Consider the following 18934-nt stretch of genomic DNA (forward strand, 5'->3'; position numbering starts at 1 on the left):
AGGGGCAGCCCTGGGGGGCAGCCCGGATGGAGAGCACCAGAGAGAGCCCTGAGGGGCAGCCCTGGGGGGCAGCCCGGATGGAGAGCACCAGAGAGAGCCCTGAGGGGCAGCCCTGGGGGGCAGCCCGGATGGAGAGCACCAGAGAGAGCCCTGAGGGGCAGCACTGAAGGGTCCCGGGGCTACCGCGGGGTTTCGGCCCCGCCCACCGGTCCCTGCAGGCCCCGCCCCCTCCTCGCGGACCACGTGTCCCGCGCGCCGCAGCTCAGCGGCCGCGCAGGCGCTGTGCGTGCTCGCGCTGCCCGGCCGAGCCCGGGGCTCGGGAGCAAAATGGCGGCGGCCGGAGCGGGGCCGGGCAGGAGCGGGCGGCGCTGAGCGGGAGGATGGCGGCGGCGAGCGGCTGCCGGAGGTGAGGCACCGCGGGCTCGGTGTCACGGCGGCGGAGGGGAGGGGGCGAGACCGTCGATGTCCCCGCGGCGGGGCTCGGAGCGCGCCCCGCCGGGCCGGCTGCGGGCGGCTCGTCCCGCCGCGCCGCTCCCAGCCCGCAGCTCCGCGGGGCCGTCCCCCGCGGGGAGCAACCCTGCGCCCCGTGCCGCTCCCGGCCCGCAGGCTTCTCGGTGAGGAGCGCCGGCGGCGGCCTCGGCGCTGCCCGACCGTGCTGTCGGGTCTCGCCGCGCCGTCCCCGCCCTCGTCCCGCTCCCCGATCCCCAGGCGGCCACGGCCGGAGCCCTGTCCCGCGGCCGGAGCCCTGTCCCGGAGCCCTGCCCCGCGGCAGCCCGTGCGGGGCTCCTGTTCCCGCAGCGCGGAGCTCCGCCCGTGTCCGGCCCCGGTGGCCGCCGGGGAGCCCGGCCCGTGACAGCTCCCGTGGCCCTGTGGTGCTGCTGCCCCGCGGTGTGTACGGGTTTGTCCCGCTCCCCACAGGTGGCACCGCGGTGTCTCTGATCAAACTTGGAGGGAGGGCTTTGTAGGTGATCTGCTCGCCTGTGCCTCTGGAATATTCCTGCTGCCAGTGGGATAAGTGCTTTCCTGTCGGTTCGTGTTCCTACTTGCTCTCCCCCGCCATCCCATTGGAGGCCGTTGGGTGGAAGATGACACACATGTCGAGTGCTAACATAAAATACGATTCTAAGATAATCAAGCACGTGTTGATACAATGATAGGTAATTTGTGTGAAAATTTAGCTTAGGCGATGTAGCATCACTCGAGGCTTTGCTCCAAAGCAATGTCACATCATATGGAAATCTGAAGTGTTTGACAGATATACCACTGGGATGTGATCACCTCTGGTTTTACCACATATTTCATGCTCTGTTTTCATAAGTGGAGAAAATAAAAACAGAAACTCAGATACAAAATTTGTAATGCTCAGAACTGTTTTTGAGGCACTGAGAACTTGAAGAGTTAAAGCTTTACCTTCTTTGAAAGATGTTAAGGTGTGGGGTGAGTCCTTTAAGGTTCTTCTTTATTGTTTCAAATGTTTCATCCTGCTTCTGTATTACTATCCCTCTTTATACAGGGATGTGCAGGGAGGGGAATTTCTTCTTAGATCCTTTTCTGTTTGAACCTTTTATGTAAGAAATCAATGAAAATATTTCTTCCTCCTCCCCCTGTTGACTAAGAGTCTGCTGCCAATATTACAAAATTAATTATGTAGAAAGGATTTTTGAGGATGTGGAAGAGAAGTCTTTTAGTAACATAGAGACTCTCTGGACCATAGTGTTTACACGGCAAGATCTGAGTGCTCATTTTGTAGAATATCTGGATGAAGATAATGTATTGAGAAGATACAGCTTTTGATGTCTTCTCCCTTCTTAGAATAACTTACTTCTAACTAGGCCTAGTTGATGGAGCAGATAATTGAGCCATTTAAGACTTGCTACTTTGCTGCAGCAAATAATGTTCCATAAACATTACTGTCTCTTTGTGCTTACATGTAAATATGTAACAAATGTCTTAGGCAATCCAGCTTGTATCTTAAATTACAACACCAAGCTGCCGATTGCTCACTTTTAAAAATTCTGATCTAAAGTTACACTTGCACAGTTGGGCTGCATGCAGGTAATCTTGGAAGTAGAGCTCAGTGGTTTGTGTCAAATGTACAGCCAGTGTTTGTTTTTGTTCACTGGAGATGAAAACAGCTATTGAACCCTTTGTATTTCAGCTCAGCTGCACTAAGCATTGTTTTACTTGCTTTCAAACTTAGCCAATGTATAAATGGGTTTGACATTCTAATTTAATTTATCTGCTTAAACATACAAGGAGCACAGACCCAAGTCATCTTGGTTCATTTACTGTGCCATTGTTGTAATTGTTGCTGTTTTAAATCCTTGCCTCTTACATTAGTAAGTGGATTTTCTTCATATGTCCAGATTCCCTTGCTGAGTCATAGATACAGTGGTGGTGTAATGCTTATAGCTGGCATGGACTGATTTGCAAAGAGTCATACATGAAAGAACAGAATTATTTTTATAAGCTCTCCTGGAAGACTTGTATGGACTTGTCATAGTGGTTTTTAATTTCTTCCCCCCTCTTGGTTTGCAAGCTTGTCTGAGAAGCTCAAAACTTTGTGTTGTGAAGGTATGTTGCTCCCGGTTAAATTAGAGTAGAATGTTCTGCCTTTGCAGGCAGCTCTTTGAATTTAATTCATTGGGACTGCCAGAGCTTGATGAATTAACAACAAAATATCTAGTCTTAATTTTGAAAGTGGCCTTTCAAGTTACTGTGTGCATGATGTCAGGTTTGCTGCTGTCACTGATGACAGTTAACCCTGAGGCTTGTAGGAGATGAATTCTGGGCTGGGACAGTGTCTTCCTCTGTCCTGTTTTCCAGGATGCATTGATGTTATGGTGTCTTGGGGTCCTGCACATGGCCAAAGGAGCAGGTGGGACATTAGCCCTGCCCCTCCTGCCACCCTGGTGCTCATTTTTTCTTGATCTATCAGACCACAGGCAAGGAAAGGGGGATGTATTTCCATGTGTGGTGCACAGTGATGAGGAAGATGGTTGTGGCTGGCTGCCTTTCTGAGACAAAAAGTAAGATGAATCAAAATATCCTATTGATATTTCACATGGACTACATGTTCACATTAATCAGTTGAAAGATCTGTAATTGAATTGTGAGATTGCATTTAAGAAGTAACTGTGTTCTTAATGATATTAAAGAAAATCTTGATAGAGAACTGTGAGTTTGCGTATTAACTCTGCATTTTCTGTTTGATTGTTTTTTCTTAGCATATTTACATGACTTCTGTTATCAGATCGTAGGCTTTTACTATTTTGTTATGCTTTTCATACACTGGAATCCTGGTGCAGAAACTTTATTCCACCTGCAGTGGGGACAGGGAATCTAAGTTCAGATGTGAGTGTTAGATGCGCTTCCAGTGAGTCCAGTTACTGCTCTGTTTCATTTCCCATGTTCTTTGAAGAATAAATCTTGTCAATACATCTTTAAATCTTTGGACAAAAGATTTTGCAGATTTTTAGAATGCTCTTTGATATGTTGGCTTACCAGTATGCCTGAACTATAAGAAGAATGGGCTGTAGATGCCATGTTTGTTGCTAGTCTTGCATTTGTTACCAATCCAGTTGTCCTGCACAGCTCCCAAGAAAGATACCAACTGTAGTGATGCATGTTTTGTGCAAAACCAGTGAAAACTGGGAGAGTAGAAATGGGCAAGAAGGAAAATGAATAGAAAGGAGCTGAATATCACTGATGGCATATGCAGCACTTATTGCATAGCTTGATGTCTGAAATTCTGTAAAATTGTAGCATTTTGCTTTCATTTTCTCTGACTGTGGTATTTTAGTTTCCAGTGTTCAAGCAAAGAGACCAGATCATGTCAGAGGTTCACCTGAAACTGAAGGGGACCTGAAGTCCCCTTTTTTTCTGTCCTTGGGACTATGACAGATACTTTCCGGCTTAATAAGGATGCCTGTGAGGTTCTTGATAGATTCTTAATGGTACAAGTGGCTTTCAAGCTTTCAGTCCAGCTGCTTTTTCCTGTTTCCGCACAGTTCCCTCTGTTGTATTGGTAGAGTTGTTTACACATTGCCCGTGTTTCAGCTGGAATAGTTAATTTTTTTCCTAGTAGCTGGTACACTACTGTTCTTTGGATTTAGTGTGAGAGTAATGTGGATAACACACTGAGGGTTGGGTTGTTGCTGAGCAGTACTTGCCCTAAATCAAGGACTTTCCAGTTTCCTGTGCTCTGTCAGTGTGGATGGAGCTGCACAAAAAGCTTAGAGAGAGCACAGCCAGGACAGTTGATCCAAACGGTCAGAGGGATATTCCAAACTGTAGCACGTCACACCTGGAATATAAACTGGGGGCAACTGGCCAGGAGGGGCCAGTCACTGCTGGGGGATGAGCTGGGCACCAGCCAGCTGGTGGTGAGCAATTGTATTGTGCATCAGTTGTGCCTCTTGGATTTTATTTCCCTCTCTTTTTGTTGTCTGCCTTTTCATTGCCATTATTATAATAATATGAATCTTTTATTTTATTTCAGTTATTAAACTGTTCTTATCTCAACCCACGAGTTTTACTGTGTTCTTTCTTTTCTTCTGATTGTCTTCCCCATCCCACTGGCAGGGGAAAGCTACAATAGGGATGCCTTTGAGGTTCTTGGTAGATGCTGAGTGGCAAAATTGGCTTTAACAGTTTCAGTCCACAGCTGCTTTTTCTTAGTTTCTGCACAGTCCCCCTCAGCTGCGTTGGCAGAGCTGTTTGCAAGGCTTCACTCTGAAACATTGCAGGAAATTGATCTGTCTGAAAAATAAACCACTAAAGCACAAAATAACTTCATATCAGGTCCCTCGTTGGGTCATCCCATTGCTATGAAAGTGTTTGCTAGCACAGCGTAGGGGCAAGGTCAGGGAGGTAAAGGGGATCAGGGGGTGAAACTGCATTGCCTGAAATGTGTTGGATTCAAGTACATACCTAACTATATACTTAGTTAAATTTAAATTTGATTTGTTTGCTCCATTGGGTGTAAGTGTTGTTCAAGTTTACACCAAACATTACTGAGTGTGTATTTTAGCACCTGGTGGCCTTGCAGACGTGTTCAGCCTGTTGGGGATTTTCTATAATCACGGGGTTTAAACTGGTTATTCAAATGTTTGAGTGTTAAACATGCAAGAAAAAGTTCAATGGCAAAAGCTGATTAAGAAGAAGAAACTTCCAGTAAATGTGGAGATGTACTGTTTGAGGACAACATCTTCCAAAGTCAGTTTCTATGTTTCAGAATTATCTTCTAGAGATTTTGCTTTGTTTTTCAAACTTGATATTCTAATGCAAGCAGTTATCTGTGCAAATGACTGATCATTTTGTAAACCCTATTCTACCTTTGTCCTCAAGTTTTGTCTGAATTCAGTTGTCATACTGTGCATTGTGGATGGCATTAAAACATCATTTTATGTTCGGTTCTTCCTGTATTAGAAAGACTGTATTTTTTGTATTCATCTTTGCTTACGTATCATTTCCTGTTTCCAATCCACTATAGTAAATTGTAGAGGGTAGAATTTAATTTTTTAAAATGTCTTTTAAAGAATCTCTTTCTGGTGCTGCTTTTACTGTGATTCTTCATATTGTTAAAGAGCCTTTTTATTTCTACTTTGTCCTCTTTGATACAGTATTATTTCAGAATGGTAACTTACAGTCTTTGAGATAAATCTCCTTTTCCTGGCATCACTTCAGATCTTCAGTGTTATCTAGTGGGAAGTACTTTAGAGAGATCAAGCTAGTTAATGAGCAAGAATAGCAGTGTCCAGTGAAGGCATCCAACATTAGTAAAATTACACCTATTTATATGCAAATTGAAGTATTTTTGGAGTGACCAGGTAGATCATGTTGTGTTAGTGAGACTCTGAAGTGCTACTTTGCTTATAACCTGCTAGCCCAGATCTTTGTTCTGCAGTGATGTATATAAATCACTTCAGGATAGGTTGTTCTAATTGCTTTAAAAATAATCAATGTGAGTGACAAAAGTTCCTTTTCATACTTTTTTTCTCCTGACCCCAATATTGGAAATGCTGCCTGAGAGCTGATTAAAAGGCATTCTAACATAACAATACAATCAGAATGCAACAAGACAGTATCTCGTGGACTGGTGCTCTCTTATTCTTTGATCTCTTTTGATCTTCTACTTTAGCTTTGTTCTCATGATGACTCTTGATGTAAAGGTTGGGAGGAAGTTGTTCTCTGGCTGTTGGAACTGAGGAACTGAGTTTGCTGTGGTTTGGGGGATTTTTTACTTCTTCTAGGAAAATGTCTTATTTAAAGCCTTCCTCCTGCTGGGATAATTATAGTGCCCATCTGCATAAATTCTGTAGTGTTTCAGATGAGGTTGTGCTGAAGTACTTTTTACATCTGAGGACATTTAGACATTTCCTCTTATGTACCCAGATACCCGTTTCTTAAAATACAACGAAGATTAACCATCTCTGAAGCTGCTTGTGATACTTGCCTGAATGACCAGAAGGTCTAATCTTGAAGGGAGGAGTGTAGGCAGATACACAGTGGAATTTTGTATTTCCCATTTAAAAAAATTCGAGTGAATCACAGACTAATCAAGCATGGGAATAAAATCCTGTGTCCTGTACGGTGGCTCATGCTGTGCTGTGCATCTCAGTTTCTGGTATCTTGAGAGATGAAGTGAAATATATACACAGTGTCTAGAATGCAGGAGGAGGAGATGATGCTAATAGGTTCATTGATTTCTCTAAAGTAATTCTAGTTGTGGCTGCAGCTCCCCTGACAGCTTCTGCTGACGTTTTAAGTTGAAAATACCTTTGTCAGGATGTAATGAGGTACTTCTTAGAAGTTTTTGAAATCGGTTGTTTATTCTGCTTCGGAGACTAACAAGGTAGAAGGATGTTGAGTTGACAAAATGCACAGTTCCCCAGTGTAGTGATGGCCTTGCTGATGATCTGAACTGTGTCAGTGCTTTTCAACTCCTTAGAGGCAACAGTTGTTACTGGAGAGTTGGGTGTAAATACCATCACTTCTACGAAGGAATGTGTGTAAGAGCAACCAGGACCTGCTTCTGCCCCAGGCCTGAGTCTCCCCACCCTCCCAATGTATCAAGTGTCCCCATCACCTCTGCAGTTTATTTTCATGAGTGATTTGGGGTATTAGCTTATTTAATTTTGGGTTAAAATGTGTGTTTACTACCTCAAATTCCAGCTTGGCTGACTTTTCTGTTTTGGGTGGATTTTTGTTGTTGTTTTTTTGGGTTTGGGGTTTTTTTAATAGCCAAAGTTAATATCTAAGAGACTAGTTTGGGTTTGTTTTTTTTTTTTTTTAATAAAAAGATACATTATTTGCATCAGAAAGTACCTCCTTTTTATTTGGTCATTAAAATCCCTGTAGGGTTTAACACCTTTAGGCATTTCTGGAAAATATGCATTTGGACTTGAAATTCCAAAATACCCTTATAACATAGTAAGGTTCTCATACAGTGTAAGATTCCCCCATCTAATAGTATTTTGTAGTTCTAGACAAAAGCCTGAAGACTTGGTAAGCCCTGGTAAAGTGACTCTTATGCATTTCTGCACTGAATCAAAGCTGCTTGTCTTTAACTGCTTTTAACCACAGTCTTTGATGCTGTAACCTGGGCAATTACTGTTTGAGGTTGGTTTTCAAGCTTAAATTACAAGGCTACTGAAAATGTTGTTAATCAGAAGTATAATCTTAAAACAAACTTTCCAGAATGTCTGTTCAAACTACTTGGGGCTTTTCCACTTTAAGTAAAATAATTGTCTTGTCTTGCCTTGCCTTGCTCTAAGTTTCTCAAGTCATTTGGGTTTTTCTGCTGAGAATATCTGAAGTAGTTTTGTTACTGCATAATTTCTCAGTTAATTATTGACTCAAAATTTCCTATTTGGATTAACAGATTTGTGCCAATCGAGGTATTTCCCCACCACCATCTACTTTACTTTCTCCTTCTTCCCTTCTCCGCTCACTTATTTTTAGCTACCAACTTATTTTTTCTGAAGAGTTAAATTGGAAAATGTCACATTTTGTGTCTGGGTTTCAGCTGCATCAAAGCTTAGTTGTATTAGGGCACTACCAATCTTCAGGAATAATCAGGGTGTTTTCATTTAAACACCTTGTGAGTCTGGAGTTTCATCCTTGTTTTAAGTTTGGAAGGAAATGGAACTTGCCCTTTCTCCCCCACATTTACAAGATTAACTTGTTTTGTTGTTAAAATGAACCTTTTATTTTTGTCATTCTGAAAACTGATCTGAAAACAGATCCAGATAAAAACTGTTCCTGCTCATTGAGTATGAATGGAGAGTTGAGTGGGAATGATCGTCTAGGTAGAGAGGGAAGGAAGATTGCAACCAAAACACACCCAACCCCCAAAGTTTTGGTGTTTTTTTTTCCTGTATGTTGATGAACTTCTCAAATAATGAAAGACTCAAAGGAGATTTGAGAAGTACAGTGCAGGCTGGCAAAGTATTCCTTTTTCTGCATTTTGCCCTTGTTCTGAATGTGAAGGAATAGTAGTATCAAGGACAATTGTGGATAAGAGAGAAAGATAAACAAAATTTGATCTAAAATTACGTTTAGAGCAATGGGTTGATTCCCTTAATGAAGTATCTCCTCTAATTAGTGCAATACAACAGACCTTTGCTTTCCTTCTAAAAATTTTCTTTGGTTTCTTTGAAAAATCTATTTTTAAACATTTTGGGGCAGCTGAAAAGCTTCAGATCTTGTGGGGGGAGAAGGCAGAGTTAAGGTGTATCAACAGTCTGCTCAAAGGGCAGATTTTCTTAGTTAAACAGAAAACGACCCCTTAAACTCTTCTGACTGTGCAGCCTTTAAAAGTCTGCATACATGAGGTATGTGCAGATACTGCTGAATTAATCACATTAAATGTGTACATGATTGGTGCCTCTGTTTTTGGGAACAACATGTTATGTTAACATGTGTGATGCTCTCTTGACTGTTCTGTAAAACTTGCATGTTCATGTTACAGGACAAAAAAAAAAGCTTTGGAAATGCAGAGCTTGTTGCAGGAAATCTGGAAGACATAACTTCCTTTTCTTGCCAAGGGGAAAATGTAAACAAAGCTCCAACTTAATTGCAGACTATGTGTGGTTTTCTGACTAAGCCTTTCCTTCCTTAATTGATTGTTTTTATCATTGAGAAAGTATGTTTTCTGTTTCATTTGGAATGAATTTCTATAGTTTTGGGCAGGACACACCTCAGAGTTTGTGAGCATTATTTCTCGCTACACTTGCATGGAATCAAAGTGTAGGTATTAATGAATGTAACTATTAAAGCTGAAGTTACTGGTGTAACTTTTGAGGGTTGTGGTAGTTTGTGGAAGTATCTGAAGTTTCCTTGAGCGGAGGCATTGCAATACTGGTGTGTTTTGCTACTGGACATGCTCTCATGTGCATGCACTGAAATACCCATCTTCAAAATGTGTTCAATCCTTGAAGGGTACAGCATAGAAAGATTTCTTGGCATCAGATGTTCTGATATAAATGGTAGTTGGTGAAGTCAGTATGGCTCTTAAAATTTTCTGCTGAAGTTAATGAATTTAAATTGGCCTTATAGAAGAGTCCAGCCAAAGTAAAAGTCTTTCAAATGTGCAACCTTTTAAGTAACTGTTAAAATCTTACTATATACAGATATAAATAATTTATATGAACAGGTATAAGATCATCGTGCTAGTTGTTGGGGATTTTGTGTTAAAAGTGTCTAAATATAAGGAAAATGGTGTGTGGATTTGACCAGAAATTTCAGACTTGCTCAGGGAGGCACCAGTCCATAACCAGGTTACAAGCTCTTGAATAAGGCAATTGTTGTACAAATACCATGTGCAGTGAGTTTTACAATTTGATTTTGTATTGCTCCCTGCTTCAGTGAGCAGAATAGACTCGGGAGTGACTGTGGATGTGAGGAGAAGAGGGAAAAGGTGAAGTGTCAGCATTGAAACTGAAGCCTCAGGTGCAGTGCCTGCAAGGGCTGACTGTGCTGATATGCCTGGGGCCAGACCAGAACGACTGGCTGAGACTGAGCAGCCCCAGAGAGGATGAATAGAAGGGTATAGTTTTGTGGAGTTGTGAGGCAGTTAAAAGGAAGAGTCTGCTCTCTTCATATTGACAGCTGTAGGTTCCTGTTCCACCTGTAGCTGCCTGTCAGACCAACCTGCAAGAACTCCCTTTCCCTGTCTGTCACCTGCTCCAGCAGTGGGGTGATGGATCTGCCGTCGGAAATGACTTGTTCTGTGATCATATAATCTCTATTTGTAGTGTGAGGGGAAGCAAGAAAACCTCTTGGCTGGATGGAGCAACAGGGTGAGTGCAGTTCCCCGTTAGCTTAACTTCAGTGGCAGTGTCAGGTCATGCTGCTGTCCTGTGAAGAGCTGGCAGGCAGCGAGCCCTGCATGCACAGTTTGCTTCTCCCCATCAGAGGGTAAATTCACTACATTGAGGGCAGTACGTTAAAATGCACGTAGGCCTGGTGTTCTATTTTTCCCTATATGACTAATACTTTGATACATATATTCTGGTCCTGCAAATTTAAATCTCCCAAGCCTTCAAAAAAGCAGCAACCCCCATGGACCTCGTTAGTAGTGATGGCTGCTATCTGAAGGGTTGTTAGCCAAGGCCTAGTTGAAGGGAGGAACAAAGTGCACAAATAGAGAGCAAATTAAGTACAGGCCAAAGAAGCAGCAGCAGTCAGCTAGGTGGATACAGTGAGCACTGCCATGGTGAATCCTAGTGGTGGTTAATGCTGCCTCAGTGGCCTTTTTCTGCTAAGACCGGCCTTGCTTTGCAGATGATTTTTCCCACTGTTAATTTTTTAAGAGCTGTGGAGGAGAAGCAGTGTGTTGCAAGAGTGGTCTTACAGCTGTCCACTGACACTGAGATGTTTTCATTGAAAGTGGCTGAAGGAGGATGGAGGCAATGTTGTACTTCAGGGAAGTGACTGCTGCAGCCACAGCAAGGGATCAGCTGAAAACAAAACATAGTGCAGTGAGGACTTATAAGGCTTCCCAAACATCTGTTACAATGAAAGAGGACAGCTCTACTGTAGGAATGAGTGTGTGGGACTGGGAATGTTAATTTTATGAAGACTGTGCCAACTGAGTATTAGTAAAACTGCACAGTGCATTTGATTATGGGGAGCAAGTAACCTTCTCTTGCTGCCCTTCCTCCTTTGGTGACATCCTTTTGGATTCCTTGGGTCATTTTGTGAACTGGTGCAGTAAGCTAACTATACTGGAGAGAAAAAGTCCTGGAGAAGAGAGTATCCTTGTTTTGTTGCTGACACAATGGGGGAGCTGTGGTGAGCACTGGTGCTGAACAAATGTGCATGGAACCACAGTGTTGGTGAACCAACTTGGTTTTGTGTACACCAAATAAAGCATTTTGAATCCAGATTGGAACTGTGTTTTGGTTGGATCCAAGACTTGTCATGGCTTGTGACTTATTGTTGAAATTATTTGAACTGTATCTGTAACGAGTCAGTTTTATATCTGTGACAGTGTTTTCCTGAATGAGGAAAATTGGTGGTTTTTAATAGAATTCCTGATGCATCTTATGAAATAACTAGACTAGGTTGCCTCTTGAGTTCTTTACCGTGCCTTTCCATGTTCTACCTTCCAGTTTTTCTGCTGTAAATAGATGAACTCATTAGTGTTAAAAGTGTAAGAGATGATGCTGGCAAATGAAACTTCGAACTTTTGTTACATCAAAGAGGAAAGGGGGAAATGTGCTGTTGTGTGAGGGCAAAAGGATCCATGGAGAGGTGTACAGAACAAAAAGAATGGTGGTGTATTAAGGCATGGAGTGTAAAGAAAATCGTTTTGAATATATGGCAGTATTGGTAATAGCTTTTTTTAGCCACAGGCAGAGGTTTTTCAGTGGAAGTAGATGAGATGTGAAGTGTTCCACTGCGTATAGTCATCAAGCACCTTGGAAGCTGATACTTAAAGGAATAGGGTTGTGTGGAAACACTGTAGTAATGAGGAATGATGTTCCAAGCAATGGAAATACCCCAAGATGTTGTTACTGATGCAGTGGCTGACTGGCAGGAGGATTGCAGCCAAATTAAGATAGAGGTAATTTTTAAACTGATTTATGAACAGAGGTCACCCGTATGGGAAGACTGATCAGTATGTGGGTCCAAGACTTTGCTTTGATGTTGGGATATTGGAGCTATTGTGAAAACCTCAAGCAGTGTCATCACCAGAGATGACTAAGGCTGTGGAAATTAATAGAACTAAAGCTGAGTGATCCAAAGGATGCTTCTTTGAAGATAAATTGAAAATAGTAAGTCATAGGGTAGGTGCTGCTTACTTAATGTAGGTACAGAGCAGAGTGTCTCAGATTGTCTCATTCTTAAGCACGCTGCTCTTAGAGGCAGTGTGGTGAATGTGACTGCAGTGAATTTACAAGCACTGCTGTGTACAGGAAGCTCCCTTGGCCTCGTTCAGAGTGAATGGCTTTCTGTGAAATAATTGAGCCTGGAGAAAAGGGAGAATGTCTGCAGTACAAGGAAACCGTAGGGTGTATGGATCTTCTGTATGGTTGGAGTTTGAGCCAAGATTTCCCCATCTTAGTAGACGTGTTAATTGAAAACAACATGTCATATTGTGGTTGGATCACAGCTTGAGCAAGAGGTGGAACCCTCTTTCTTAATGAGAAAGGGATTTTGGGGGGCACTCTCAGACCAAATAGAATAAAATCCCATGAGTGCGGAAGACTGTAGACAGGAAAGTCTGCCTGCCCTGTTTCATATAAAGCACCAATCCTGCTGACAGATAAGGGGTATTTGAATAGGAAGCCCATGAAATAAGCTGTATAAAGGTGGGACAGCTTGATGTAGAAAGTTGTTACTTTTACTTCACTTCTGACTTTTCCATGGGATGTAAAGGAGCAGCTGACTGATGATGTTGCTGCAATAAAAGACAGGCAGTGTCTGGAGACACACTGAGGAAGGCAGTGGTCTTACCAGAGTGTTACCTGAAGCAGAATTTAACTGCAATTTCCCTAAGTTAGATCAGTGCCTGACAAGGCAATCAAGTGTTGGCCTGAACTTTGATAGAAAGAAAAGACAGGAGACTGACCCTTTTGTTGTGTAATTTGGAGGTTCCTTTTTCTGTCTTAACCAAGTGATGTGTTCATGTATATAAGCAAAAGAGTATTGGCTGTTCTTAAAAGCGTGTGGGTGATTTTTCGCTCAGAAGAGGCCTTTAGAAACACACTTATTATCCTCAAAATGTGTCATTGTATGCTGCTATTGTTCCAGATTGAGTAAAATTAATTATCCTCATTTCCACGTAAAAAGACATGTTCATACCTAATAACTCGTTCAGTGATATTGATAAAGATTTGGTGGATAAAATTTCTCTGATTTTCTTACAAAGTAGATTTAATGACATTTTGCGTCTTCATCAGATAATGTTCCTTCAGAGTTGACTTGTGACAAATGGAAGGTCATTGAAGAAAAAAATGCTGTCATTTTACTCCAAGAGAATCCTAGAGGGCAATGAATGAGTTCTTGCTAATTTGGCTGAAAGAAGCATTTTGAGTTCATCTTCAGGAATGTTAGTCAAGTTTTTCCTGTGAATGTTATCAATCAGAGTAGAATTAAGTAAATTAGTGTGTTTTTGTGACCAGGATGGAAGGATCACTGGTGTACAGAGATCAAAATTTGTTTGCCAGTATGTGAAAACAATGAAGTTACTGGGAAGGAACTGCTTGTTCTGAGCGGGATTGTACTGCTGTAATTCAGTTGGTCTGTGTGCTTTGTGTGTTTGGAGTTTTTAGGTGCTGAAACTTTTTTTATTTAGAGGAATAAAAATATGTTGATGTCATCCCCTGCCTTCACACTGCTGTGTTAGTGATTTGAACCGTCACTCCCTATTGATGACATTATTTAATTACTTCTAGGTTGTGACATGTTCAGTCATACCCTGAGTTGCTTTGCTGATCATCAGAAATCCTGCTTTGAACACTATTTGCAAAGACAGCACAGAAAAGAGGGTCTTTTCCTGTGTGTTCTGTGTTTTTTCAACTGATATAATGCTTCTTAATGTTTTTACTTTCTGAAGTGTACTTGTCTTCAAGACTACACACATTTGCACGCTATCGGAGTGTAGTTCTTTTAACTTTCACTCTGATTCCTCAGAGAATATGTTGAAAATCAGTACGGGTTTTTTGTTGGTGAGTTTTCCCCCTTGAAACTCAGTCCTGTGATTCTCAGCCAAAGCCAGGACTACTGTGGTGGTTTTGCCACATCTACTTTGAAAGAACTTGTTACTGGAGAAGTAAATGCTTCACAAAAGAGAAAGTCCTGTAAATTTCATCCTTAACTTTAAGAAAGGGTTCTTTGTGGTAGGTGGAACACGTGATTCTCAGCACAGCACTAAGCAATGCAGTCACTTTTGTAATCTCGTTTTATCTGCTTTTTCTTGCCCTCTTGAGCCTGTAACTGCTGATGTTGCTTAAGTTCTGGTATTTTGCTTACTGGATTTTCTTTCTTTCCAATCATGAAATAATATGGATTCATTAGCCCAGGTCGTGAAGAACATTATCCATTCCTTGGTTTTGTGCAGAACTAATCCAAACCAGAACATTTCAGCTGTAGCAGCTGCATCTTACTATTGTATCATCCAGTTCATTTGCAATGATAAGGATTGATTTCTTGACTGGATTCTAAAAACGAGTCAAAATAGGCTTTGCATGGATTTGCACGTGTCAGACTATATAATCAGCTGATTCTTCAGTTTCAATTGTTTCCTTTGGACAATGAATTACTTCTCAATTACACAGTTTCTATTGGATGCCTCTCCTGTACTGATTCAGTCCTTTGGTGTTTACATTCTGATATCAGAGACTGACCTCGGCACAGTCTGAGTGTGCCAGTGCCTCTCCTGAGTGCTTCATTCATGGCAAAAGAGGAAGGTCAGGACACGGTAATACTCAGGTCTTGTCAGGTCTTCTTCCTTGGAGAACCACTTTCCTGTAGCATAGTGGGAAAATGAGGTAGATACAAAATGCACTCCGAACAAACAGTTGGCTCTCCTGCCACAAGCAACTTTGTGTTCGTTTGTAAGTGCTTGGCCCTTTGGATGTTCCTGGCTGTAATTGCTGAAGGGATACAGTGTAACAATCAGCATTGCCTCGCTGGCTCTGGAGACTCAGTGGGTGGGAACTGTGAAACTGTCTGAGCATGGAATTGTTCTGGATCTCTGTGATGGCTCAGGGCTCTGTTGGAGGCAGGATCAAGATAGTACGGGAAGCTGATGGGATGTACCAGGGGGTGATAGAAGGGGTCAGCTCTCACAAGTTCTTTCTCTAATCTTGGTAGAAATAGGCTTGTCCTTGCTAAAATTTAGTTGATGTGTTTCCTTACTGGGGTTGGCACTTTTAAAAGGTTTTTTTTTCTTCTTTTAAATACACACATACACCCCCACACACCCCCAATCCCAATGTGGCAGTTTATTGCTGGATCTTGTAATCTCATCTTACATTACAGTTTTACTTCCCTGTTACTTGAAGGGAACTGTTGGGGTAAAATAGAACAGCATTTTTGGTCTAGAGAAATCTAGGCAGACATGAATAAGGTGTGGTTGTGATGGTTGTGTTGTCGTTTGCTCATAGTAAATTTAAAATGTGTTAAGTAAAATGAAAACCTGCAATACCATTTTGGTACAAGTATGTGCAAGTACTCAATATAATTTCCTACTTTGGTTTCAGTATTACACTATTTCATAATCCTGTGGCAGCAACTCCAAAAGAAATACAAAAAGGTTTTAAAATTTTACAGGGGAAAAGCCAAATGATTTTGGTTGTAAAACATGTTGTAGCACTCCCCACCTTGCCCTTTATATTAATTGAATTCCAGTGGACTATGGGAAATTTTATTAAATGTTTATATTGAGTGATGACTATAAACAAAGTGTCACTGTTACCCAAAGTCCATTCTGTACACAGACTTCTTGTTAAATCAAAATTCCCAATCCAGGAATTCCTGGCTGTCAGCTCAGATACCTCAGCTGCCAGTCTTCTTAGGTTCTTAGGATGTTAAGTTTAATGTGACAAGTATTGAGAAGACTGAGAAACCTATTTCATATGCTGAAACTTTTAACTAGATTTGTGATTATTTTAAATTCTATTCAGAGTGTCAGTATAGTCTGAAACTCACTTCTGTGCTTTTTGGGGTTTGGAATGGTAATTTTAGCTTCTAAAGATTCCTGGTTTCATATGGCACACTTCATATACTCCTTCTGCAGTACAGGCTTTTTTAAACAAGCTTTGGCATCGTTTTACTTCTTTCCTGTGTACCTGTGTGTGTGCAGAAACACATCTCTGTGTGTGCGTCACCACTCTCAACAAGAGGTCCTGTTTCAGTGGGTCAGCAGATGTTGAATTTAATTTTGTTTTGATAATGCTTGCTTGGATGCATGCAAGCTTTTAATAAAAAGGCAAGAAAATGTTCATCTGGTGGTAGTTTTTAAGACAACCAAAATTCCCTGACTGTATTCTGAGACTAAAATGTGATTTAAAAAATTCTTCAGATAAGCTGAAACAGGGAAGCTTTTGGTATGCAGGATAACTAACTTCTGCAAGGAAAGATGAAACTTACCTTTCCTTTTGCAGCTAAAGATCTAATTGTTTGTGATTTGAAGTTATTTCTTCATTTTTATGTTCATTCCTTTTACAGCTGTCTTACACCATGGGGAGGCAGCATTCTTGACTTGGCATTTTTGCAGTAGCTGAAATGTATTGACATTTGTAATAAGCTCAGTGTGTTATGTGCTGGTCTGGCTTCTGTTCAGATAGGGAAGGTTTGGTGTAGAGGCTGAAATGAACATAAGCAAAACAAACCAAATTAAAAAAAACCTGCTAAATCCACCAGTGTTTCAAGTATATTTTGCTGTCAAAAGATGCAATCCTACTGAAGTAGCTTGTTTTTATGTTTTCTTTTTCCACCTGTGCTAGTGCAAGTATTCATGTGATGCCATAACAAACAAATTAGGTGAATGATACTATTTGAAGATTTTGTTTGGGCTGGCTTTAATGTGGGTCAGTTTATCTGGTTCACAATATATTTGGGACAGAACAAACAAAGCAGGAAAGGTGGATGTGAGAATGAAGAGAGGAAGGCAGGGCTTCCTTCAGGACTGAATTCTTCACTGGTGCCAGCTTAAATTGTTTGGGAAACACAACATGGCTTAGTTATACAATATTATCATATAAAATTTAGTGATTTATTAAAAATAGGAGCATTTTACTTTCGGTTGATACATGAGGTTAAGGACATAGTGGAACTGAAGCTGTGATCAGGTGTGGGGCTCAGTACACTGTTACAAATTGCAACACACTTGAATTCAAGCTGCAAAATACTCTCAAGAAATCAGCCTGCACATGCACGGCCAAGCAGTGTGTGGATGTTACAGATTTTAAATTTAGTGAGGGAATTCATTCTGCACGATGTGCTACAATGTTGTTATGGGAAGCCTCTGCATCAAATTATTTTCTGTATTATGTATTTGAAGAACCTTTTATGATGTTCCTTTTTCAGTTAATGTACATCCTGGTGTACAAATTCAAGCATTGCCTGCTAACGGTGTTGGACCAGTTGTATGTGTTCCTCAGTCGCATTCCTTCCATCTTTAGGGCCGTACTTGTTGGTAGGTGGAAGGAGGCGGAAGGTACTAAGTTCAAACCTGAGCCTTGGTTAGGGATTAAGAAAAAAAAAAGGGCCAACACCTTTTTTCCCCCCTTCCCTCTTTTACTAAGCTCCTGGACTTTTTCACGTATCAGGATAAACTGAGAACTATTAGTAGACATCTAAAAGACAAGTTATCACACCACAGCTGAATGCAGAAGAGGAAAGTGGAATAAGTGACATTATTCCAGGACTCAAGTACAATGGACTAAATCCAATTTTAGCTGAGAAAAGGAAAGTTGTTGGCATATCTGCTCAGGTTGCTGGCCTTTATTTGTGAGAGTTGTCATTCAAACTGAAAGGTGACTCTTCCTCCACAAGTGTGTCCTGCATGGAACTAATTCCATCTGGAAATTGACACCACACTTAAGCAACATATTCTGGATGGGTACACAAATCACTTGGAGTGTCACTGTTTTAATGAGATTATTTTCGAAGTGTTTTTTCTTCAGTCATTGGAGTTTTTCATGTATGAAGAAAAGGTCTGTATCCATATGATTCACTTATCTTAAAATAGGTGGCTTAATTCTGTACAAGGAAGAAAATGAGTACATTCATTGGCTAAGACTGAATTGAAGCTTATGTTTGCAGAGATGGGTTGCTGGTGTTTGCTGGTGTGATGCTGCCCATTTTGCACGTGCTTTGGTTCTGTCTTCATTCTGAGTAGGCTCCTATTCATGTAGGATGTATTTTATCTCTGTTTCCTTGAGTCTGCATGGAGATAAGTTCAAAATTGTGTGTGACTGAGGTGACTTGGGCACCTCACTAGGGAGGGCAGGCATGGGAGCTCCCCCTTGCTCATTTACAAGCCTGTAGGGTGGTGTTGTTATGGCCGTTTCCTGCCTTAGAGAAATTGCACTGGTGACCAGCAGGCTGCAGATGTGTGAGGCCGAGCTGGGCCACGCACACTCCAGAGCAGCAATTCTGCCTGTACATCATGTCCAGTGTGGCGTGCTGTGGCTGCTTTTTGAAAACATCTAACCTCATAGACCATAAATGCCAAAAGGTGTGATTTTTTTTTTTGGTCTAACGCATCAGGTAGTTGGAAATCCTTCACTCTCACTACTCTTTCAGTCCTGTGTCTGTGTTTCACCTTTGTGTGAATAACCACATCTGTAAGCCAGGTTTTCAACCCTTCCCTACTCTTCCTTCTTGTGTAGACAACCCTCAAATCCTGGGGCTTTTGTTCCTTTCACTTCTGTCCCCACAGCAATTTGCAGCCATTTACTTCCTGGACTGTCCC

General features: G+C 41.6%; 1 protein-coding gene across 2 annotated transcripts in view; it reads left to right on the top strand.

The window, feature by feature from the left end:
* The first annotated feature begins 285 nt into the window (after nucleotides 1-285).
* BTBD7 (BTB domain containing 7) overlaps nucleotides 286-18934 on the top strand; it is a 56497-nt gene continuing 37848 nt past the window's right edge. For both annotated transcript variants that reach the window (XM_071557627.1, XM_071557628.1), the window contains exon 1: nucleotides 286-406. The gene's annotated coding sequence lies outside the window, so the exon portion shown is untranslated. The remainder of the gene's footprint in view (nucleotides 407-18934) is intronic.

Source organism: Pithys albifrons, chromosome 6 (assembly GCF_047495875.1).
Source record: "Pithys albifrons albifrons isolate INPA30051 chromosome 6, PitAlb_v1, whole genome shotgun sequence".
Classification (NCBI taxonomy): Eukaryota; Metazoa; Chordata; class Aves; order Passeriformes; family Thamnophilidae; genus Pithys; species Pithys albifrons.